General features: G+C 29.4%; 1 protein-coding gene across 6 annotated transcripts in view; it reads left to right on the top strand.

Annotated features, from left to right (window-relative positions):
- Positions 1–25,594, top strand: part of LOC113376608 — a 417,742-nt gene that overhangs the window by 343,451 nt on the left and 48,697 nt on the right. For 3 of the 6 annotated variants that reach the window (XM_026616593.1, XM_026616589.1, XM_026616591.1), the window contains one exon: positions 19,208–19,298. The exons of the other annotated variants lie outside the window; for them this stretch is intronic. The gene's annotated coding sequence lies outside the window, so the exon portion shown is untranslated. The remainder of the gene's footprint in view (positions 1–19,207; positions 19,299–25,594) is intronic. 6 annotated transcript variants of the gene reach the window in all.

Raw genomic sequence — 25,594 nt, 5'->3', positions numbered from 1 at the left:
TTTTTTTTTTTTTTATTCATTTATTATTTTACAGCAATCAGAACAGTACTTATATTCTATGAGCTGCATTGCTTATATATATATGAACTAAAAAGAATAAACTAAATAAGAATAAATAAAAATATAACATAAGAATAGTAACTAATAATAATAGTAATATGTAATAATAGTATAATAAAATAATATAATAATACTACAAAAAAAAAATTAAATTAACTTAACTAACATATTTCGATGATTACTCTAAAAAATATAGAAATTGTTCCATTAAACAATTTGCTAGATTAGGATATTATCCATTGGTGATTTAAGCTTGAGTCTCCTGGAATGAGGTATCTCAAGCAGTTGAGCACGACTTTATTTGGATGGGCTTCTAGTTTCTGAAAGTGGTGGACACTGAAGTTTCTTATTACTTCCTCGATATATAAATATTCAGATCGTCATGTATGGTCTTGTTACTGACGAACCACGGGGCATCAACTATCTGTCTGAGTATTTTTGATTGGGCACGCTGCATTAATGCTATATGCGACTTGCTGGCACATCCCCATAATTCAATACCGTAAGTCCATATAGGTTTTATCACTGTTTTATAAATTAATATTTTATTTTCAAGGGATAATTTTGACTTGCGTCCTAATAGCCAATATATTTCTGCAGTTCTAATTTTTATCGCTTTTACTTTTGAGCAAATGTGATCTCTCCAGGTCAGTCTACGATCAAGATGCATACCCAAGTATTTGACACAATTATTACTTGGTATTTTTCGTCCATAAAAGTAACACTTGGGCATGTTGACTTGTTGAGTGTAACGAAATATGACTCGATTTACCTTCGTTAATTTTTATTCGCCATTTCCTTGTCCATTCCTCAATAATATTAAGATGGCTTTGCAGATTGGTTGATGCAACAGATGCATCGATGTGTGTTGAAAGTACTGCAATATCATCAGCGAAAGTTGCTGTTATGGTCGATTGTAATGTCGGAAAGTCACTTGTAAATAGAATATACAGTAAAGGGCCCAAAACACTTCCCTGTGGAACACCTGCTTCGATTTGATGAGATGCTGAAGTATTTGAGTTAACACGGACTCTAAATTTCCTACCATCAAGGTAGGATTCTAGAATGTTGTAATACCTACTTGGAAGTTGAGAGCCAATCTTGAATAAAAGGCCTTTATGCCACACCTTGTCGAAAGCTTGGCTCACATCTAGAAAAATCGCGGAACAGAATTTCTTAGCTTCAAAGTATTATTGATAACGCTTACAATTCTATGGCACTGTTGAACTGTAGAATGTTGGTTCCGAAAGCCGAATTGATGGTCTGGAAAAATATTTGTATTAGCTAAGATGTTTTGGAGTAGCAGTTTTTCAAGCACTTTCGAGACAATAGGCAAAGGCTGATCGGTCTATATGAAGAAACCATGTTTGGATCTTTCCCACTTTTATGTATCATTTTTACTATGGATGTTTTATAGAAGGTTGGCCAGTAGTTTAAATCTTATTATCGAATTGTATATATAAGTTAATAGAATAAATCCCTTCTTTGGCATTTCTTTAAGCATTCTTGAAGTCACCAAGTCAAATCCAGGAGATTTCCTATTCTTCAGTTTAGCAATTTCTTTAACTATCATTTTTAAAGAGAAGAAGTTTATACTGTTTTCAGAGTTCACTAAGGTAAATGAAGTCAAACTGGTGTCCGCTGTATTTGAGAGATCTGGATTAGGTTGAAAAACTGAACTCAGATATTCAGCAATAGATCAGCTTTTTCTGCGTCACTTCTTGCCCAGTGTAGGTGATTGCGCTCATCCCATCGAATAGGTGGATTTCTAATTTGAGGTTTTTGTTTGTGTTTAATAGGATTCCAGATTGAATTATCAAATCTATTAAGATTTGATACATACTTGTTAAAGTTCTGGTTGGAAATCTCTCTGAGCCTCAATTTAAGCCTGTTGCTTAAATTATTAAAAATATTTCTATCCGAAGGTAAATGACTTGATTGCCATTTGCGTCTTGCTCTCCTTTTATCTGCTAATAAATTTTAATTTCCAAGGACAGCGATTGCTCCTGCTTGACGGTTGTTTTTGGAGTAGCTATTACAGCTGCTGCATGAAGAATTTCGTTAACTTGTCAACAGCGTGGTCAATCTCTGCTGGATTTTTTAGACTAATTTTGAGATTTATCTTCTCTTCTATTTTACAAACGGTATAGCTCCCAGTTAGTTTTTGTTGAATGAAGTCTAACAGGATTACAGACGTTCATAATAGAAGAAGAAATAGTGGCAATAATCGGGAGTGATCTGATGAAAGATCATAGCTTGGATTAACATCAGTATACTTGGAATTTAAACCTTTTATTATAAAAAAATCCAGTAAATCCGGCTTCTTTCTTATGTCAGTAGGCCAGTAGGTTGGAGTTCCTGTGGAAAGAGAATAGCATTGTTGATCAAGAACTTCATAAAGTGTTCTTCCCTTTGGATTGATCAGTCTTGATCCCCAAAACGTGTGCTTGCTATTAAAGTCTCCGCCGACAATAAATTTACTTCCAAGCGACCCAAAAAAATCAGAGAATTGTGAAGCGCTAATCTTATGCCGGGGAGGACAATATACTGCAGAAATAGTTAATGGAAAGAAGAAAGTTGAACTTGGATTGTTGTTGCTTGAAGGAATTCTTTGTCATACTTTTGGAGTTCATAATGAGAAATGTTGGACTTGATCAATACGGCTGAGCCACCGTGTGCTGTACCATCTGGATGACATGTATGATAAATATAGTACTGAGGAATAAACAAGTTGGAGTATTTAGTGAAGTGGGTTCACTTACTAGTAATATATCAATTTTATTTTCATTAAGGAACACTATCAATTCATTTTTATGCTGTAAAAGCCCATTTGCATTCCATAATCCTACTCTTAGAAATTTGAACATTATTTAGGTTATTTATAAGCGTGGTTAACATGCTTATCATCATTGTATTTTGCTGCATGAGCTGATTGAACATACTTTTGAACTCATTCAAAAAATGGAAGAGACTTGAATTAATACTTTCTGAAATTTCTGATTTACTAGATTGATTGCTTGAGCATATGACATATGTTCTGAATTAAAAAGATTTTCATTACGATGATTAAAAGTAGAATGCTTTGCATAATTTGGATGATTATTCGAATAATTTTGATTAGTCGCACTTTGCTATTGGTGTTTTTTTAGGTTTACTGTTCAAGAGGTTTCTATAAGTTAGGCAACCCCTATAATTTGCGGTATGGGACTCTTCCAATTAGTGCAAAATGCAGGTAATTCTTTTGATTTTGTACATTTTTTACTCTCATGTTGATCACCACATTTTACACACCTAAATGGCCGGTTGCAGTAAGATTTGTATGACCATACATTTGGCATCTACTGCACTGTGCTATTTCTGATGATCTCATTGGAGGTTCAAAATGCACAATTTGATTTAGGATTTTATTAATTTGAAGATATCGGAGTTATTGCTGCTTGGCTCTAAATCAACATAAAACATGTTGAGTGGTAATTTACTTCTAAAGTGAATAACATTTGTTATATTCCTAACTTTATGCCCAAAAGTTTCAATTGCTGTTTTTAGCTCTGTAATATCGGTTGAATAATGCATATATTTCATGACCACTCTGTATGCTCTTTCGCTGCTAATCTGATAGTATGAAAAACTGCTCTACGACCTCGGAGATATTTAACGAGGTTTTTATAATCATCAACAGAAGAAACAATAAATTTGATTATATCATTAGGAAATGTTTTAGTGGTAAAATTTTTGATATTTAGAATAGTTCTGATTTCATCAACAACATACCTCGGAAATCAACCACACCGTAAATAAAAACTGGCGGTGGCAAAATTTTTTTTGATATTTCTGAAACAGCAATAGGCTCTTTGTTGTTAATACGTTAAATCTATTTGTTAATTGAATTGGCTGATCTACTTGTCGGTTTGGACGTTTCCTTTTAGGACTATCAACAACTTGCCAAGGAATGGAATTATAAGTTGAGGGCTCGTTGCAGGATTCCATTTGTTCTTCATTCATGTTGTTATTGCATATTGTAGGATTTACGAAATTAATTGCTGGCTGTGACTCATGTAAAATATGTTCACTTTCGGGACTGCAGTTAAGCACTTTATCAACTTCAACTAACGGAATTGGTGGATTATATGTTCATTTTGCATAATTATTAATTATGCCTTAATTAACAGTTTTTTAATTATATATCAATGAACGAAAATAAATGTACCCTTACGGGTACATTTATTTGATTATTATATAACACTTCACTATTAAATTCAATTTGTATGTCACTTTGGATGATAACATGTTTGTTTACACTCACGTGAGGCACAGTATACCTGGCCGAAGGTTCGAAGCGAACTGAGGTCAACTGATAAGAAATATTGAATATTTATTGATCCGATGCTACCTGTACGGCAGTTGGTTTCGAACTGAATTTCATAACCTAAATAACAAATTACTCAATTTTATAAATAGTGCAAGTGCATTTACCTACGAATAGCCATGTTAAAAAATATGTTAACTCATAAAATAAAAGACGATCTGAGAATTCTTTGCATTTCTAAACCGCATATAATATAACTATTGATGTATTATATTTATGTGAAAGTAAATATATATTTTATTTTAACAAATAAACATGTTTGTGCTTCCATTCTCAACGAATTTTCAACTTCTGGAATGAGTGAAAACGAATGAGGTTCGTGCACAGGAATTATTTTATAATTCAACACAGTAATTTTATATAAAAATTGGCACTTTTTGCACATTTTGGTCACTTTGCATGATAAATTTTCAAAAAAATATAGCTCATTCTGGCTAATACATTTATGAGTTTAAATGATTCTTTTTTGCATAACTTACGATGTATGATGAATTATGCAACTTGTATGCTTAACTTAATAAATTAATCTTACCCCATTATGAAAATCGTAATAAACTTCGTAGGTAAATGAAGCTACATATTAATATTAATGGCATAATAATTATTCTAATCCTTAGGCTTATGACTATGTATTATTACGGTCACAATTTATTGCATGGAAATCGTTTCTACCGGAGATTATTTTTTTCTTTTTGTGGCAGTTTATAGGATTATACGCTTTTTTATCATTACGGATTATTTGCACAAATGCTAGATAAGACAAATGGTTTGCTCAGCTGCTCTAAATTGCAAAAATATATACAATAAATGACTTATAATACTTATAATAATTTCAAATTATAATGAGTTTGCAACATATTTGTGTTTTCTTGATTATGCATACTCTGAATAAAACTTATTTTTGTCGTTTGCAAGTATGTAGTCTAGACTGGAAATACATACATCATAGGCTATGTATAGACTGCATGGTTGTAAATTATTTATTATGTATATGTTAAGACTTAAATAATCCTTTGTATCTAAATTTTAATTATCCACTATAAATATATGTAACTTGTGACGATAGTATTGAGGGTTCCGTACTACTTCAGATATAAATTATTTACATAGCTATAAGCTTTGTAAATTGTAACAAATTTTACGGTAAATGTAAGATCATGTGCAATAGCTATATGTTTTGTATATTCACTTTGATTAATTAATACTCGAATTTGCACCACATTTAACTAGCCAAATAATATTAGTTATATTTATATTATTTTGGACAAAAAAACATTAAAAAGAACTTAAGATGTTTTTAAAAAACCCATAGCTCATCTTTCTCCATCCCGTATCGTACGAAAATAATTGTACAGACTAGAGATGGGTAACTCACTCCGGAGTTAACACTCCGATACAACTCCTCCGTCGGAGTGAATCCGAGTGGAGTTGTCTCACCGGATTTGTCATATCTGACTTCCCTAAACTGGTACTAAATCTGTTACTGCGTTTTTGCTTTGGGAAAGAAGCTGTCGCTTTCTCGTCTCACAGGCGGTCTTATGATCTTTTAGGTATACGTTTTTTCCCAGAAAATACAAAAATATTACTTCAAAGATACAGAACAATGAAATTGTGTTCAAGTGTGAATAGCTCCAATGTATAATTTATTGAATAGCAAGGGGTCATATTTCTAACTACGAGAATCTTTGGCCGTGAATGCAGGCAATCAGGAATATACATACCGAAAAATACACGAAACAAAATACATTTAATCTGGTTTTTCGACAGCCTGAAATAACAATACTTTAGAGTGTAATACCTCTTTTGCATGTTTCGTCCAATGTTTAGAAAATTACTTGTAGCAAATTAAAACATATATGTAATTTAATACGCCATTTTGGACAAAATTGACATGTGATTTTGTCCCACATTATCAAAATTAATGAAACCACTATATTTTTAGTATATAGAATAACATTTTATCTTTATTTGTTGTTTTCAAGCAATTTCTCGGGATATTCTTATTCTGCTTTTAACGTGGATAAAAACACTGACTTTACGGTACATTGACCACCCTACCAAGTACACCTGTCATCTAACGCGGGATAGCTTGACCGTTCTTTTGTCTGTTTGTACTCCGACTCCTAGATCTTTAAGAAAATGCGAACGATGGAAATATATTTTATTCTAGATTGTAATAATATCAGTTACAAATAAAAAATAGTGATAGTTGTAGATAGTCTTCTTGCTGGTAGTTAATTATATCGAAAACTTTTATATGAAAACTTTGACTGATTCATACTAGCACATTTTATGTCTACGCAATGTGCTTAAACGTAACCGGAACTCTAAATTTCACGCATGTGATATCATGAGTGCAATAATTTGCTGTCACTTTTGATAACACATGCATGAAGTTGAATTAATATTATATATTGGCATTTGTGCTATTTGAAGGTTAGGTTTTAGAAGTTTATTATGTGTAAAACACTCCTCTGAACAGCAAAAACATCATCATTATCATCTACTGCGAGCTGCAACTACTCAACATAATAGACTCGGTAGCATAACATATCTATTTTATACTAATTTTACTGATTTTTGGTTCCTTAACATGCAATAATAACATTTATATCTAAGTATGAATTCATTATAATTTGACTAAATAATTTTCAGTTTTTTTTAATAAAGACGTATTATCTTATAATTTTACATAGATTCTCTTATTTTTTATAATAAGAGGATTTATGCACCTTACTAGTTAACTTTCGTAGAGTAAGTTATAGTAATCGCAAAAAAATGACAAATGAGAGTTTTTGAACATTTTGGCATAAATGGATGTACGTAACTATATACGTGTGTATGCATGTATATATGTATGTATGTATGTATGTGCGGATACAAATTTTCGTTGTCTATTTCGAGAGAACGGATCAACCGATTTGAATGATTCAAAAAACATTAGCTTCTATTGATTAGCATTCAGTGCTAATTAGTTTTTGGCAAAGGCACGTCAAGCCGATTCGGAGATCAGGTGCAAAAAGTGCAAAACAATTGTTCTTGACTTTTTGAGAGAACGCGTCAGAATTAAATGGGTTAAAAAAACTCACTTGTGTTGACGAAATGAAGAACTGATAAAATTTTTGGGAAGACAGGACTATCGATTTCGGAGATTCAGAAAAAAGTATAAAATGTCAATTTGAAATGAAATAAAATTATCGGTAGACTCAAGCACATCAAATTATCAGATATTTTAAAGAGATTTTAATAACATTTGTACAATATTTGTTTTACCCAGATTTACAATGTTTAAAGTTCTCATCATAGATAAACAAGTATAAACTCTAAAAAACAGGCAAAAACTAGTGTCAGGACTAATAATAATAGGTGGATTGTTCATATATATATATGTAGTTCAAACGAATGTTCTCGACATTTTCGAAAGTATGATCAATCGGCTTGAATATGTTTCAAAATGTTCAAAAAATTTCAAAACTCAATAAAAACAATAATTCAAAATAATGGAATTTTTTCAACAAATTAAAAAAATGTAGAAGTTTTTAATTTTTTTTTAAATTACTGCCTTCGCCGAAATTGCTGGAACCTCCCGTATTCCAGCAAACTGCGTGAAGACACCTTATGCTACTAGTTTCTGGTATAGTTCGAAAATAGCTAATTTATTTTATTTGTTCAATAACTTTAAATAACTGTTGTTTTTATGTTTTATTTTAAAAATATTGCGGTTGTAGCTTTTATTTGGTATTAAAAATATTAATAATTATATTTTTTTATTCTATACTGATAAACCAAAGTTCGAATGTATTTTCTTTAGTCAGCGCTCGTTTATGCAACTGATAGATCACAAACTCTCCAATCTGGAGGTTTATGTCCCCCTCAGGATCGCGTGGAAGTGCATTTCTCGGTTATTTAAATTCTCAGGTGCCTTCAGGACATTAAATAATCATGTTATCATCCATGCTCTATAGCCGCTTGCTATTATAGTCCGCTTCTTTACGCTCGGCGCTTCGGATGATCGTCTTATCAGCTGCTTTGAGGTTAAAACGTGTCGGCTTATTTTCTACTCTGGGATATTCGTGACGGTAGATTTGCATAGGCCAGTGCCCGCAAAAATAAAATCAAACTAAAATGCTAGTGCAGTTAGATATTCAAAATGTGCAACCGAGAAGCATTTTTAACGCCTCACCTGTAAGAGATTGTCAATTGCCGAGGTTAAGTTGCTCTATTTGTCACATTACTGAAAACACGATCTATACATAGATTTTAATTCTGCCTAGAAATAGTCTATTCTAATTCCATTCATAATATATTGTAACATTGCATTTTAATTAGGTCACATCTCAAAGCTTTCAATATTTTACGAAATAATCATGGCTTTTTTTGTGGGATGAAGCTTAAGTCTAAATGCTGTCAAGAAATGTTGTCAAGATAACCAATAATAATATTTATGGCCTTTGCTATACTTTTCAACCTGAAATTAAATTTTCATACACAGAAGTGCGAACATTATAGGCTGATGTGATCACATAATTCATTCATACCAAAAAAATTGTGCATACCTCAGACAAAATAGATGTGTGTGTGTTTTATGTGTCAGCATTTTTTCGTCCACGTTTTCGAGCGCACGGATCAACCGATTTGAATGGTTCAAAAAACATTCGATTCCTATTGATAGGAAGATGTGCTGATTAGGTTTTGGCAAAGGAAGGTCCAGCCGTGCCGTGAAGCAAAGAGTGCAAAAAATACAAATCGAGTTTTTGTGAGAACGGAGTATCCGATTTGAATGATCTAAATAAACATTTAATTTTTAATGATTCGGAGAAGAGGTGATTAGTTTTTGGCAAAGGCAGGTCGAGCCATTTCGAACATACCGAGCTAAATGTGCAAAAAATGGCAGTTTTTGAGAGAACTAAGCGTCCGATTTGAATGATTCAAAGAACTTTTTTCTTGTTTTAACAAAATAAATGCTTTTGGAAAAAAAATTGTTAAATTTTTTTTTTTAAAATTTTTTTTAACATTTTTTTTTTGTATATCGAAAATAATTCAGATTTTAATTTTAATTTTTACTAAAGTTCTAATATACTTTAAATAAATCATTTTTACTTTGCAATTCAAATTATATAATTCTTATAAATATTAGACAATGTTACAATATTTATAATCTATTTGAAAACATTTAATATTTCTCGAACATTTCGTTACGGTACGGGAAGTTGCAGCAATTTGCTTTAAGGCACGATGCCATACACTACTAGTTTATTTTTCATTTCCTTATTTAGTCTTATGATTACTGATTTTTTGCACCACTAATTTTATGTAAATAAAAATTTTGCCCATAGAGGGTTAATAACAAAGCACAACTTTAAGAATTACCACGCTATTATTACCGCCCTATTATTAACCTTCTATGGGCGGATTTTTTTCTCAAAAATTTGTTCGAGTTATATTCCTTTCGGATGTAAGTGGTTAAAATTTGGTATTCAAATGCATAATCTAGTTAAACTTCCAAATTTATAGTTTATAATTTACAGAACATGAAATTCAGCTCAAATTAGTAATTGAAATAAAAACTTCTTGTTGAAAGGGTGAATTAACTTTTTTTTTACATTTTCTGTGACTGTTATTTAATTTAATTATTATTTATTTATAAATATATGATTCGAGATGCATATAATAATTTCATTTTCAGCAAATTTCACCCAATTTTTACTAAAAATAAACTGTTAAAGCTGAACGTATATTTTCTTGTCGTTAAATCGCGATAGCAAAAAATCAATCAGTGCAATCAATGAAATTTTAATCTGTAAATACCTTTCAATAATACATTGTTATGCCTTATATGTATGTAGAATAAATTATTAGCTACATGCTTTGTTCAAACTAAATTATTAATTTTATTTAACAACATTGATAACTGGTGTGTTGTTATTTTTTTAAAATGACGCAACACTGAAATGCGTTATTGGGCTATTGTTTAAATGGTGATAGAAATTTTAATATGATTGATATTTTAATATGAACACTGTATATTGTATGGTATATAATAATTCTGTAATCACATAAGTAAGTTAAATAGATGTAAGAGGCAAAATAATTAAATACTTCTAAACTAAAAGAAATTAAATTAATAAAATATTAAAGTATTAATATGTTAATAACGTCACTATTTGATAAATTATAATTTGATAAATGCCAAAAATATAGGTTACGATCATTTGCTTCTTCTAATTATGGTCTCAATAGTTTTTTATGTTAATTTCTTCGCATTTCATCTTTCTATTTTTTTTAATGTGACCCATTATGCACAATTCCATAAAATTGCATAAAATGCAGGAATATTACGAATTCAGTATTCTAATACTGAACTGACTATTATGAACTCATTAATTCGTAAAACATTAACTCACTTCCGATTCGATTTTATACCAAGAATTCAAAAATACACACAAACACACACACACACACACATATATATATATATATATATATATATATATATATATATATATATATCATATGCATACACATGTGTAATGGAATATCATTTTTATACCGGCAAATTGACACAACTAATTTATCATGATTAACTGAAATTTCTCTCTAGCGTTCCAGAGATTTTTGTCATAAAAAGAAAGTTATAGTGACCTTGGAATTATTTTAAATCTATCGAGTGTGAAAAAATAGTGTTTTCTAAAGTTACGATTGAATCATAATAACAACCAAATGATCAGCGCGCTCTGATTGGCATCCAGATATATCATTAGTCATCTCGTGTATCACGGTACGCGATTTTCATATAATTCTTAATCTCACGAATTTTCTGATTGACTCTTATTTATTGCAACATAATGAATTTTCTCAAATAGGAAGACTAATGTCATTGAAAGAAAATTAACCCCGTTCTGTTTTGCGTTAGTGCCATTGCTGCACTAGGCAGTAAACGGCCCAAGTATTTGTTACAAACAATATTTTCAGATTTTCCAAATCATTAATGACGAAAATGTATTTGAAAATTAAAAACTACCCTTCTCAAAATCTGAAAACCATAATAACAAATTGCAATTCTCATTAAGTTAACTCTGAGTGATTAAATGAATCTTAAAGCTAAATTTAACACACTTTGTGTCGTCTATAGACGACACAGGTCGTCAAGCGGATGTCGCCTATAGGCGACGATCGTAGAGAAAGGGTTAATATATATTTATATTCTTGAACAAACATATTTGATATTAATTAATTAGTTAAATGAAACGATTCGAAAAAAAAGTTTTTAATCGTTACTTGTATCAAATTAAAATTTATAAATCAATACGATATAAAATAAACTGAAATGAATGCATGAATAAAATGAATGAATATATTAGTAAGTGTAATTATAATTTACGTATTCGATATGTACTTTACCCCATTTTTATTTAGAATTTTTATTGGAGTAATATTTATAAACAAATAGTGTTACAATTGTCGGAATTATAAGGTGACCATACGTTCCGGTTTGGCTGGGACATTTCCGAATTTCCATCTTGTGACCCCAGGTTTTTCTAAAAGCAATATTTTTCTCGGAAATAGATCTTTTTCTCCGGATTGTCCGAGTTTTTTAAGGAAACAAACAAACAAGTACTATTTTTTTCAAATTAATTATGAAGAAAATTGAATAGAATTTTATACAAGGCTCAGAAGCAAAAAAAACATATAGATCGAAAAATATCATAGATACAAAAGCGTTACATATATTCGAATAATAAAGTTCTCACTAAAAGTCCACAATTCTGATTTAAAAAAATGATTTATATAAAAAAACAGTTTTTATTATTGTTTTCTTAAATAGCATTAGTTATTTTAAAGCCCTCTCCTCCCATCCCGGATTAGCATAACTAAAAATTGCCGCCCCAGTTTTACGTAAAAAAATATGATCACTTTAGTTAAAATTAGCTAAATTATTTTTTTTCAAATTGGATTTCTGGGTATTATGTTTTAATTAATTTGAATTTATTTTTTTGTTGAACATCTACTTATTTATTTCAATATAATGATTTTATCTTCTTATTGTATGTATATTTATTATATTAATTTTAGTCTTTTATTTTACATCTTCGTGATATGGAATATATAAATTGAAGTAGTGATCCATTTGATAATTTTTTTGATTAAATTTCTTTCATTTAATATTTAAAAGTCTGATAATTATTTAATAATTAGGTAATATCTAATATCTTGTTATTTTTTTCTACAAAACATTTAGTTTTTAATTTATTGTTTATGTTGAATTATATTTTAAGTTGAACTCTTTCACAGTTACCTGCATTATATTGTATATAACAAAGCAAATGAATTTCTATTTCCCGCCATAATTAAAACATGAATATCACACTAAGAAAACAATAGAAAAAAGCAATAATAGCACATCTGATTTGGCCTTTTAAATTTAGGTTCTTAGTCATAGAAAGAACTTTATTTATAAAAAAATAATAGTGTAAGTTTTAAGATAAATAAAACATTACACCTCACTTTTTGTAATCGATGAAATTTATAGTCGAAAAATTAATAATGATTCGATCTTCATATATCTATCAAAGCTTTTCTTCCTAAATCAAGAGAAAATGTTTCGAATATATATATATATATATATATATATACATATATATATATATACATATATATATATATATATATATATATTATATATATATATATATATATTTAATAAACCAGTCCTGTTTTTTCGAACAATAAATCCAATAAACAGAATAATTCGTTTTTTGTGGATATTTAATTACGACGTTTCGGAACTATTTACGTTCCATCATCAGGTTTTTTCTGCAATATTATTCTATTTATCCATTATAATATTATTCTATATATTCATATCGTTAATTTTTTGTTAAAAGCACTCGTAATGTTTTTTCGAGAGTATTCCTCAACTATTTGCAATGTTTTATATATAATAGGATGGTCCTTAATATGGACATCTTCGAATTTTATTGCTCCCATGAGCTTAAAAGCTTCCAAATTGATAAAAAAAATTATCTAAAAGTTTTAGCTCTTAATATTAACTTTTAGATAGTGCGCAATTTAATCAAAGCTTTATATGGAAATAGCATGGAAAAAATTTCGAAAATTTTGAAAATGTTTTTTAGGTATAACTTAGCGACAAATGAATTAAAAGTGACAATTCGTGTCATCTTTTATTGAAAATTCGACGCTCTACAAAACAGGTTCTTCATAATTTGGTTTGTTAGACCGTCGAATTTTGAATAAAACTCATTCATTTGTTCGCTAAGTTCTTTCTAAAAAACATTTTTAAATTTTTTGAAAATTTTTCCATGCTATTTCCATACAAAACTTTAATTGAATTGCTCACTGTCTAAAAGACAATATTAAGAGCTAAAACTTATACAGGATTGTTTTATCAATTTGGAAGCATTTGAGCCTCTGGGGGCAAGGAAATTCGAAAATTTTTATATTAAAGACCACCCTAATATTTATATATATAATTTTTTTTTTAAAATCTTATGAAGTAATTTATACTTTTTTTGTAAAAATCATGGGTTAAATTGGCATTAAAATTATTAATTATGCATGAATTTATATATTTTCTTTTAAAAAAATAATTACATCTTTATACAATTATACGCTATTTCTATTAATGTTTTATTTAATTTACCAATGTTGTTTATATTGTTATTACAGCATTGTATATTATTATTTTATTTAACTGGCCTCCGTTAACAACACGCTTTTAGTTATTACTAATTACTTCACACAAAGATATTTTTTCAATGACGACGATCTAAATAAGGAAAACACGCATTATATAATAATAATAACAAGCCAAAGTTATATAAACATACGCATAAACAGTTGGTACGCACAATTCTCGGCGCTTGCCAAAAGCAATGCGACTTAATAAATATCTTGTCTAGCGCTTCCTACACACATTAAGGTCAATGAAAGTAAATATAAACATCGGGTATTTAGATCATTTATTCATATTTCAAAAACGAACGTTGAAATACGAGAACCTTGATTTGTCTATTTGCATCAGTCCAGCTCCCGATATGACTTTCTGCGCGCTCATTCACTGGACCGAGAGAATTTTATCCAAGTTTTAAAAGTTGGCAAAGAAAGAAAGTAAAATAAATATTTGACAGGTTGTTATTACTTCTTTACAAAAAAACACAAAAGGGTAACAGGTAATTTTTTATTTATCTCACAATCAGTTGTAAGTTTTTACTCGTACTATTGCAGCATTCTTGCCTTAAGTTGGGGGTTTTACAAGATTTTATCTTATGATTTTTGGAAACATAAGCGCATTATCAGTAAATAACCTTTTTAATTTCGGTATTATACTTATTTTAAAAATCTGTTTATTCAGTATTATATTTTTGGATTATCTTTTAATCTTTATTTGTTTATTCATCTTTTACATCGTGAGAATTGCTGCATTTGTGTTAGTCATATGGTTTAATTTGGATTAATTTGTCGTATATTAATTATGTATTAATCTATAGATAGTCATTTTATTTAAGTAACTTTTAAGTACAATTTAAATATTAATAAAATGCTTATAGATATTTTTGAGCTTTTTTGAAATCATTATATTTTAATAAATATGTATTTATTCATTCTGTTTAATTTTATGTGGAAATGTTTTATTATTTATATTTTTAATTTCTAAGTTTTTTTGAGAAAAGGTTTGATTTAGCTTGAAAACCGGATTCACTAATATTATGTTTTCTTGGCGCTTTAAATCATTGGCTTTGGCTTGATTAATTTTTGGCAAGTTGTTACAAATTCATTAACAGTAAGACAAACAGTCATATTATTAAGAAATCAAATTCTACTTGATTATTTTCTGATATCAAGCATACATTATTGAATTTCAAAATATTGTTTTATTGTTTTACGTAGTCATTGAGTAGGAAAATGTGGATTTAATCTTGAAAACTAGTTATAAAAATATTGTTTGAATTTATTTGAAATTTTTCAAAAAGTTCTTTCTCAAATTTAATATGGTTTTCCTAGCGAAGCTAAGCTTTGAAAAGCTTAGATTTTATAATAAGTCTTTGCATATCAGATTTAGCCTGCATTCAACTCAATATGAAAATTTTTGTCTTTTTTTATTCAACTTTATTATGCGATATAATACAATTACAGAATAATAATCAAAAACAATTAAAGAGAAGATATATATGAGAAAGTAATATTGATTAGAAATTAGTAGATACACCCAGTAGCATATCTGCTAAGAAATGTAATTTTTAATAAGTATAAGATATAATAATCCAAAAATGATATTTTGCTTCTGTTTATAGAGATATGAATTGTTCTTAGTACATTTGGTAAAGTTTTATTTCGTGTTAGTTAATCTAATATTTTCATATTTTTTTGTATATTTTTTTATTCATTTAGACAAATATGACCTATTTTTATTTTTGTGAAATTATGGAAATAATCGAGTTGAACTTATAGACGGCAACATAAAAAAATTACTCTAATTATTTGGAGTTTTCAGCCACACTGTGCTGTTTTCATAAATAAATGAATTAATTTTTATAAATATTATGTAAAATATATATGCCGCTATTAGCCGGCATCATAATGAAAGATGCGACGTCGTCAAATATTGACTAGAAAAAGCTATTGGGAAAATCCAATGACAAATCTTTAACATTAACTTTCTCTGACAATAAATTTACGTAATTAGCTCTCGGATTTGTATTCGGGCAGAGTATATTATTATAAAATTTTATTTTATGAGCTAATTATTTAACAATGTAGGGTGGAAATACGGACAAAATGGCATGGTGTTTTGATTTTGAATTATATTTACTTTAATAATATTATGACCAATAATCATCTTTTTACTGATATTTGATTCATTGACTATCAGCAACTTAATCTTTTAATTAAGTAGAAACTATATTAATATTTTCATTAAGGAAGAATCCAACTAATAACAAAAATCATTAGTACGAGCAAAATGACATAAGGTATAGACATTCTGAGATACAATTTTATTAAAAATATAATCTTTTTTTTTCTTTGGGACATCAGCACATAAGACATAAGTCCAAAAGGAATAAATCATACATTGTAATCAGCATTCGCCGAGCTTAGAAAGGAAAAAAGAGGGTTATCAATAAATACTTTTTACCGGTAAATCCTTTTGTCTGTTTTTGGAAGTATTGGAGTAGATGTTAAAAGGCAGTGAACTTTGATAGGTTTAAATTTTCTTTTTTCTTGATCTTAAATAAACCACACTGTAGTTCTTGGGAAATTGTACTTGCATCATTTTGTCCATTGTATAAATATGCCACTTTGTCCGAAAGTGAACAAAAATGAATTAATAATAAAAACTTCTTAAAAATAAGATTGATCGAAATCACTAGTGTTGCTAGAAGTTCATTGATTTGAATAGAAATCATTATCTACAAATTATAAATGAATTTAAAAAAAATACGAAAAATCTACCCTCAAAAATTTTTTTTGAAAGGGCAATATACATTTGAACTGATTACTGCGACGAGACTGTGACAATGACGCTCAACATCTGACAGGATTGCGCTTACAGCTTTCTTAACGTTATACAGTCGCAGAAACGTTACTAAAACTAGCCAATTTTCAAACAAGGTCACTTTGTCATTTTGTCCATATTTCCTTTAAAATTAATTGTCGTAGTGTATTTCTATATTTTCTTTATAGTTATTATACTATGTTCTTGATTTTGCTACTTTATTTATTTTCAAAATTCAAAAGTAATTTTAGCACATCGAATGTTCGTTTCAAAGCTTCAGCCAAGCTCGACTTAACGATATCGTAAATTCGTGAAATATCAACAAATATCATTACATTGTATACGGAATCGTTGAAATTGTTCGATAGTTGTCGAACGCGCTACGAGCGACGAAATCAGCAATTTGAAACAAACGCAAATCACGGACTGTGTGAACCACAGAGCGATATAAGTACGTGTTTTAAATTTATCCACACGATTCGCAAGAAACACGGTACTGTTCGGTGTAATTTTAAACAGAATAAACATAGAGTTTCAGAAGATTTCTTGCGACAAAACAAAGCATAGCGGACTGCATAGTATAATTCAAATTACATGACGTGCAGAGTTGGCGATTGCACAATTTTAATGTATGTAATTCCATCATTCTAAATTCCAGTAGATGATGCATTGCGCATTTTGAATTTAATATATTAATAAATTTGTAAATGTACTTTGTCACGCAGCGGCATTGCAGTAAAATAAATTATGTTATGTCCTTCAAAAATATTCTGAAAGGAGGATTCTGTGTCATCCTCAGTGGATATGAACAAAAATTGAAAATACATGTACCGAATAGAGTCCGAATTTGCCTTGGAATAATCTGTTAATCTATGTTTCCAGAGACAATTTTTTTAAAAAGTTATTACCAGCTAAGTTGTGTTGCGTGGCGTGCAAATTACATTTTCCTTGCGCACTTTAGGGGCTGTTAATGTATGTTACATATATTGTAAATATTTTTTATATTCACTTAAGATGATATAGAATTGTCTTTTGAAAAGCCGGGAAAAGTGAGTTTTATCATTTACCTGACATTTTTGTAAATTAATAGAATAGATTGATAATTGTTTTTTGTTAATCATATTGAAACAGCAATCAAAACCTCACGTTCTATAAGCTGTTGGGCTGAAACTTCTTACGTCTTATTTTTTAAATGGTAACCCAACGGTTGATCTATCCATATTTGGTTATTTTATTATTATAATTTATTTAATAAGGCTGATTCATTATTCAATTTGGCGCAGCAATTTCCGGGAAGGCCTATTTTTACTTGGAGGCATATTTAAGATCTTTATCTCAAGTGAAAATTGATATCGCTACTGCCCGATATCAGGGTTATTCGTGACGGGGATTGAACACGCGACCCGCCTGATTGCAAGCCTACGTGCTAACCACTAATAATTAATGTCTTGAAGTTTTGTTATTGTGTTCAAGATTTTATGTTAAAATTGACGAGGACCAGGAAAGATTATTCTGTTCATCTTATAATAATATAATAATATGCCAATGTTGCAATGTTTACATCCTGACTATATTGACATGAAATCCAGAAGTTATTATTAATTAAAATTCGGTATTCCCTTTTCAGTTCAATTACAATGTACTGTAGATGCCTTCTATTTTCTTCTAAGTCAAGTTGCAGAAACACATAATGTACACTGTTTTCTATGCCTAAAGTCTGAAAACTATTTCAAGCGTATTATTTGTTGCTTTTATTTCTTTGACTCCGTCGAGTGAAAATAAATAAGGTCTGCCACATGCAATGGTATTTTGTACTATTGTAGGGAAATATCGAAAAGAGGAAAATTAATTGTCATGTAGATATTATTCAAAGATCCGAAATGCCCATAAGTTATTTGGTAATTTGAAGTGGTTGGTTTTATTTAGGCATATATTAGCACTTCTCAAGAGTAGCGTTTAAGTTGTAATTATTACAAACATAGAGCAAGTAATCATAGAGAAAGTAACATTTTAAATTAATGTGCTATTTTGTGTGTATTAGCAAATTTAAATTTAGTGAAGTATTTGAAAATTACTTAATATGTTGCATGATAGCAGTAGGGGAGACTAGATGATACGGTTGTCTTTTTCGTATTTTGTCTTATATGTAGTTAGATTTTTTTCTCACAGCCGTATCCAGTTTTCCCTACATATTGCTAGCATCAACAAAACTTGTAATAATGTTATTTTGATCAATTTTTAATGAAAATTAATTCTCTCTATTTTAGCAAGGACGCAAAGGAGTTCAATTTCTTAAAAACGGCGGAGGAATACCAGCTTAGCATTGACATTTTCAATCTTCTTTATCTTCTTTTTAAAGTAAGTAACACAAACTTTATGATATATATATATATATATATATATATATGTGTGTGTGTGTGTGTGTGTGTGTGTGTGTGTGTGTATATTCATTTTATAACACCTAGAATAAGAATTTCGGCTTCATGAGCTGAAAAAGGTGGGTGGTCATTTCATCGAAACGGCGTATGATCGACATTATAAAATATTAATTTCCAAATGTTTTTTTGTGGAGTCTATTATATCACTAACACTAATTACAGTGCCAAGTATTTTATTTTCAAATTATTACTAATTAAATTGAAAAGCTCTCAACTCCCATTGCTTCGCAATTTTGGAATAGATAAGTCTTTTTTTTAAATTATAAATACTTAATTTATGTTTTTTTAAATATATTTTTAGATTAATAACAAATACAAACATTTGATGTTATTATTTAAATATTTTTACGAATTCGAATCGTTTCTTATTGGATTTTTTACGGAAGGTAATTCTATAATTAATTGATATTAAGATTAACAGAATAAAATCATTGTTGAGAGACCAATGTATCATCTATGTGCTGATCTATTTTGGCTGTTATTAAATGTTATTATTAAAATTATCTTCTACACCTTATTCCTATTTGAATATCGCAAATAAGAAAATGAGAAAAGCATTAGTTACTACTTTTACGTACTAATAATACAGTAATCTGCCGCTGAATCGTATTATGTTAAATAAGATAACTGATACACCCATCAAAATTAATCAAAACATCATTGATAGTTTCATAAAAAAAACTGTGTTAAAAATATGCTAATGTCAAATATTGGCATGTTCTTCTACACGCGATTATTTATCAAACTCGGCAGCACGTACTCACATAAATCAACGGCCTTAAGATATAAAAAAATTATATAAGTTATCATAAAACGCTATCGGGGACATCGACTCATACTACTTACCTATATTAGCATTTCGGCTGCGGTTAATTTGAAAGTGGTTTGACCCTTCGAAGTCACTTTTTGTTATTTGGCAATATAAGCGGACGGGAAGTTCGCGGCGAGCCAAGCCGTGAATCACATATTAATTCATTCGAGCCATAGGCGTACTACGATATAACAATATGTCTAAATTGTTTATGAAAATAATCACAAGATTATGGAGGTCAATTTCTTAAAACTCGACTTGGATTGCATGTATGCATGTACACTGAACTTTGGTACATAAAGCTCATAAGTGTCATTTTGCTATCCTGGGGGTATTCTGGTCCAAAATGTGAAAAAATCCATTTTATTCTAATAATTAGAACTCAGATTATTTGCGAATTTATAGCTGATAAACTCGGAAGACAATATTCCTCCTCTTTTTCTTCTTCCGCGTCACTTTGAACTCGTTTTTCACGATACTATCTTTTCCGATATGATGATTCCCACGATTTCTCAAATTCTACTGGTCTGATTTACTTGAAATTTTTACAGATTTTTTTTTATAGATTTGTCTTCAGTATTACGTTCATGTATAAATTCCTATTTTTACTATTTTTTGAGAGTATCAAAAAAAATGTAATAAAAATATTTTTTCTTCATGCAGCCGCCATTTTGTGAAAAACAATTATTTTAACTTGCCCGTATTTCATACGATGGCGACATTATTCTAGATTAATAATATTTTTTTAATTCAATTATTTTTGAACAACAATCAGAACTTAATAGTCATATAAGCTGCTGTGCTGATTAGATTAATAATATATATCTTTTTTCTTATTCTGATAATTTGGAGGCGTAAAACCCTGGGTATGGTCAGATACCAATGTTTGGAGATTCCCCACATCACCACCTTCTAGAATTAAAACTGTATGGCTCTTATTAATTTCTATTAATTTTTATATTCTCAAAACATTATTTAATAATTTGTAATAAAAATATAGTAGAAATATTTTTTGCCCAATTCTTTGCGCCCTTTTGAACATGGTATAAAATTTATTCCTCTAGATCAGAATACCATTTGCGTAAGGCAACCACACTGTAAAATGTAATCAAAATCGTAAAAATAATTTTTATCAATTTATTACGAATAAACGGCACTGGTACAGCCGATCTTTATGGGAAACGTGGACGAAAATTTTTGCAGTTTCTTCAAATATAAAAAAACGGCCTAGTCGATCGTCTCGGAAAACCAATCAATGCGAATTCTTTTTAAGTTTTATTGATTGGCTTGAATATGTTTGAAATTGGTTTAGTCGTTACTGAGAAAAAGTACACAAAATGGCAAATTTTGGCTCACATACACCTGCACATACACAAGATCGTATACGTTTTCCAAGCCTGATCTCAAACGATTCAGAATAACTTGGAACGTCGAGAAAACATTCTTTGGGAAGTTAATAATGTTCTTATTCTAAATTGTGAATAAAAATTATATACTATATTCTTTAATACCTTTTTTTTCAAATATGATATTTATTTGAACAATTACAAGCAACTATGTGCGACAAATATACGAGGTGCTCATTAGATATGTTTCCATTTCTAAATATTCTTCAATTTTTTTTTATAGTTCGTTAGATCAAATACTGGTTGTCTATTTTTCTTTTTCTGGTTGTTTATTATTGTGATTTTAAAGAGAAAATTGACAGTCTTCAGAATTTACATATCACTCGGTGCAGTATGCACATCGTTAATTAAAGATATTTTGCGGATTCCCACAGAACTTGCCCAGTGGACAAAATGATTAATTATCTGACACGCATATTTAATTATAATTAATACAAAAGTAAAATGCGTAACTTCTTAGATGATGTTTACTGGTAGTCTGATATATTACAATGAAGAGTGTAAATGTCTCTTCAACTTTGTCATTTTGTATGCATTTATAGCCAAGAATGTCAATTGCGTGATTGTCGCTCTTCTTCCTATAGATTCTGAATACTGATGAAAATCCATAAAATTTTTATTTACAGAGTAATAATCGGGATCCGTTCAACCATTGTTTAAAAACAAATTCAGATAACAGTCACGCATTTTCTAATCAGCAAATAATAGAACTTTGTTATTCAATATGTGTTATCGATTGTTAACATTGTAATTAAAATAATGTTTTTGTATTATATCATTGTTGATTAATTCCAGGATCCAAATTGGGTGCAAATCATTAGAATATTTGTAATTTAGATTTCTATTATAAATGAAAGTGGAGACGTTAATCGTTCATTTTTTGGCGGAAACATTTATATAACCCTATCTAGTCTATTTATCCACTTCTTTTTATTAAAATTTACTAATTGAATGTCTAACATATGGCGTAATAATGAAAACAAGTATTCTGTATATGTACACGTTCTCATATAAAAATATTTCTTTATGATGTACGCCCTTGAAAATTACTATCTATAAATGAATATTTGTAGTTGGAATGTCTTTAAAATAACTGCAGAAGATAAAATTCTTCAACTTCCTAATTTCACTTGCGTTATGTGTGAGATATATATTAACAGCAATCCACTTACTTAAAATAATATATATTTGCGCTACTCAAAGTAGATTAAATTGTATATTTAGAAAATTTAAGATAATTGTAAGAGTTTTTGTTCTATTGGTTTTCTGGTCGTATTAGTGTGCATATAGAGTCAGTAGTTTAATTTCAAATTAGTAATACGTGTAATCATATACTATAGTTTAGTTTATCATGGACATATTATATTTTCACACTTTATTATGAATAATTTTCAGTAAACTCTTTGCTAATATATAATTGAATTTACTAAGAAACATCCAATTTTCTGCTTACAGTTACACTTCATGCGCTGTATCAAATAAATAAGCAATTATTGTTATAGTGAAAATTTCTATGTTTGCTCTTGTGTTATGAAGATATATCATATTTGTTCCGGGTTTTGTATTTAGCTGCTCATTCGAGTTGCAAGATAGGACCTTAGAACAATAATGACATTCTCTCGTGGGTACAGAGTGAAATGAGCAATATTTTCTGTGGCACTTACATTTCACCTGGCTTTATTACCATTATATTCAAATTTATACGTACATCTTCAATAAATAATATGAAATAAAATAATGGTTAAGTGAATTATAAACTAGGCATCAGTGCCATTTTGCCTTAAGGCGAATTGCCTGAATATTCACATACGTGTATATCATGGAAAATTAAGATTTAGCTATTTATAGATCAAATTTTTAAATGGTGATTTTTAAAATAAAGTTTTTGCATATCTAATCATATGAATTATAGTGCACAAACATGCGTCCTACAAGTATATTTGATGTCCTAAAAGCTTAGCCCATTATTCCAAACTTTGATGAATTTTTAAACATAGAACTACTTGCTGTAAGGCCGTAATACTTCAGTATGTTCTTTAAGACCATGATCTTAATCACCATGAATAGCTTCAGAAAAATTTTTGATTTGTTTCAAATAATTCAACAACCAATTACGAGGAAACGGCCCGACGAACTTTACCAAAAACTAATCAGCACTATTCCTAACCCTATATCTTTCGAACCGCTTTTAGTTATAATTGATATCCTATTTTAGAATTTGGTAAAGATTTCTCGCTGAAACGTGGTCGAAAAGTTTTGCACTTTTCTGCTATTTATAAAGAAACGGCTTGGCTGAATTTTGTGTAAAACTGATCAACGTTAGTCCTTATCAAGTTACATCTAATGACTTCTAAACTTTTGACAACGGTTCATCCGTTTTTGAATAAAACGACGACGAAAGGTCAAAAATTGGTTCACATACATACGCACACATACTTTTTTTAATTTTGGTTTTAAACGGTTCAAAATTACTTGAAAAGTCGCGAAAACACAAAAATTCTTTCAGAAAGTTAAAATGTATATTGAAAAATAAGGTTTATAATTTTGATTAATTTGTCTATTAGGCGCTATCTTCATTGTTAAGTTTACTTGCAATAAATGTATTTATTGCAAACATATTATATTTATGTTCTCTTCCCAACAATAGAATTAATTTGATGATCTTTGAGAACTTTCGTCACTATTTTATGCTTCAACTAGTGTTTTCCTTAAAAGGTTACACACGAATGCCAATCACAAATTTTCCATTATACTATGATTGTTTTTAGTACTACACATCATTGTATGGATATGTATATATGTATTTAGATTAATTTTTATATTTCTAATATATTATTGCTAAGGATAAACGTTCGGCTTTGTACACGCAAGGTTTCGGTTTCAAGATCGCGCTTCGGACAACCTGGTATCATGCAGATATCAGATTATTATCTATGTTTACTTCAACTAGTTTGAATCTAATCATATTTTTTTTTTCTTTAAATGAAAATAGCATTGTCATTTTCACATAGCAGAGCACTGCGGTGTGAAAATCTCGCACACTTTACTAAATTGAGTTATATTTAAACTGACAATTAATTTAAATTAAAAATAATTAAACTAGTTCTCATAGGTCTATAACATTTTAAAGGGTTCAGTTTGACCATCAACTCTATCACCATGCGAAGTTTCATCAAAATTCCAGAAGAGTAAATCTGAAGTTTTCCTTGTGAGCTTTTGAATCTGCTCTCGGGCATTATCTATCATTCATATCATAAAGATGAAACAACTCACAATTTTTTTTTCTTTCAGTTATTGTCAGTGATTATTTTTTAACTTCCCGTAGGGTAAGTTATTGTAATGGGCCGAAAATCGGAATTGAAAATTTTTACATTTCTCGACGTTTTGAAGGTTTCTGAACATTTTGGCATACTTCAGAAAAAATGGATGTGTGTGTGTGTGTGTGTGTGTGTGTGTGTATGTATGTATGGATACAAATTTTCGCCCACGTTTTCGGGCGTACGGATCAACCGATTTGAATGGTTTAAAAAACATTCGATTCCTATTAATAAGGAGAAGAGCTGATTAGTTTTTGGCAAAGGCAGGTCCAGCAGTTACGGAGATAAGGAGCAAAGAGTGCAGAAAATAGAAATCGAGTTTTTGAGAGAACGGAGCATCCGATTTGAATGATTTAAAAAACATTCAATTAGTAATGATTGGGAAAAGGGGTTATCAGTTTTTCGCAAAGGCAGGCCCAGCCATTTCGGAGATACAGAGCTAAATGTACAAAAAATGGCAGTTTTTGAGAGAACTAAGCGTCCGATTCAATTGATTCAAAGAACTTTCTGCTTGTCTTAACAAAATAATTGATTTTGGAAAAAAAAATTTGTACCATTTTTTTTTTTTTTTTTTTTTTTTTTTTTTAATTTTTTGTATATCGAAAATAATTCAGATTTTATTTTATTTCTGACTATAGTTTTAATATACTTTAAACAAATAATTTCAACTCTGCAATTCAGT

The sequence above is a fragment of the Ctenocephalides felis genome, unplaced genomic scaffold (genome assembly GCF_003426905.1).
Source record: "Ctenocephalides felis isolate EL2017-DRISC unplaced genomic scaffold, ASM342690v1 CF-g0.4_SCAFFOLD_01886, whole genome shotgun sequence".
Classification (NCBI taxonomy): Eukaryota; Metazoa; Arthropoda; class Insecta; order Siphonaptera; family Pulicidae; genus Ctenocephalides; species Ctenocephalides felis.
The sequence above is the reverse complement of the archived record's forward strand: the minus strand, read 5'-3'. Positions and strand labels throughout refer to the sequence as shown.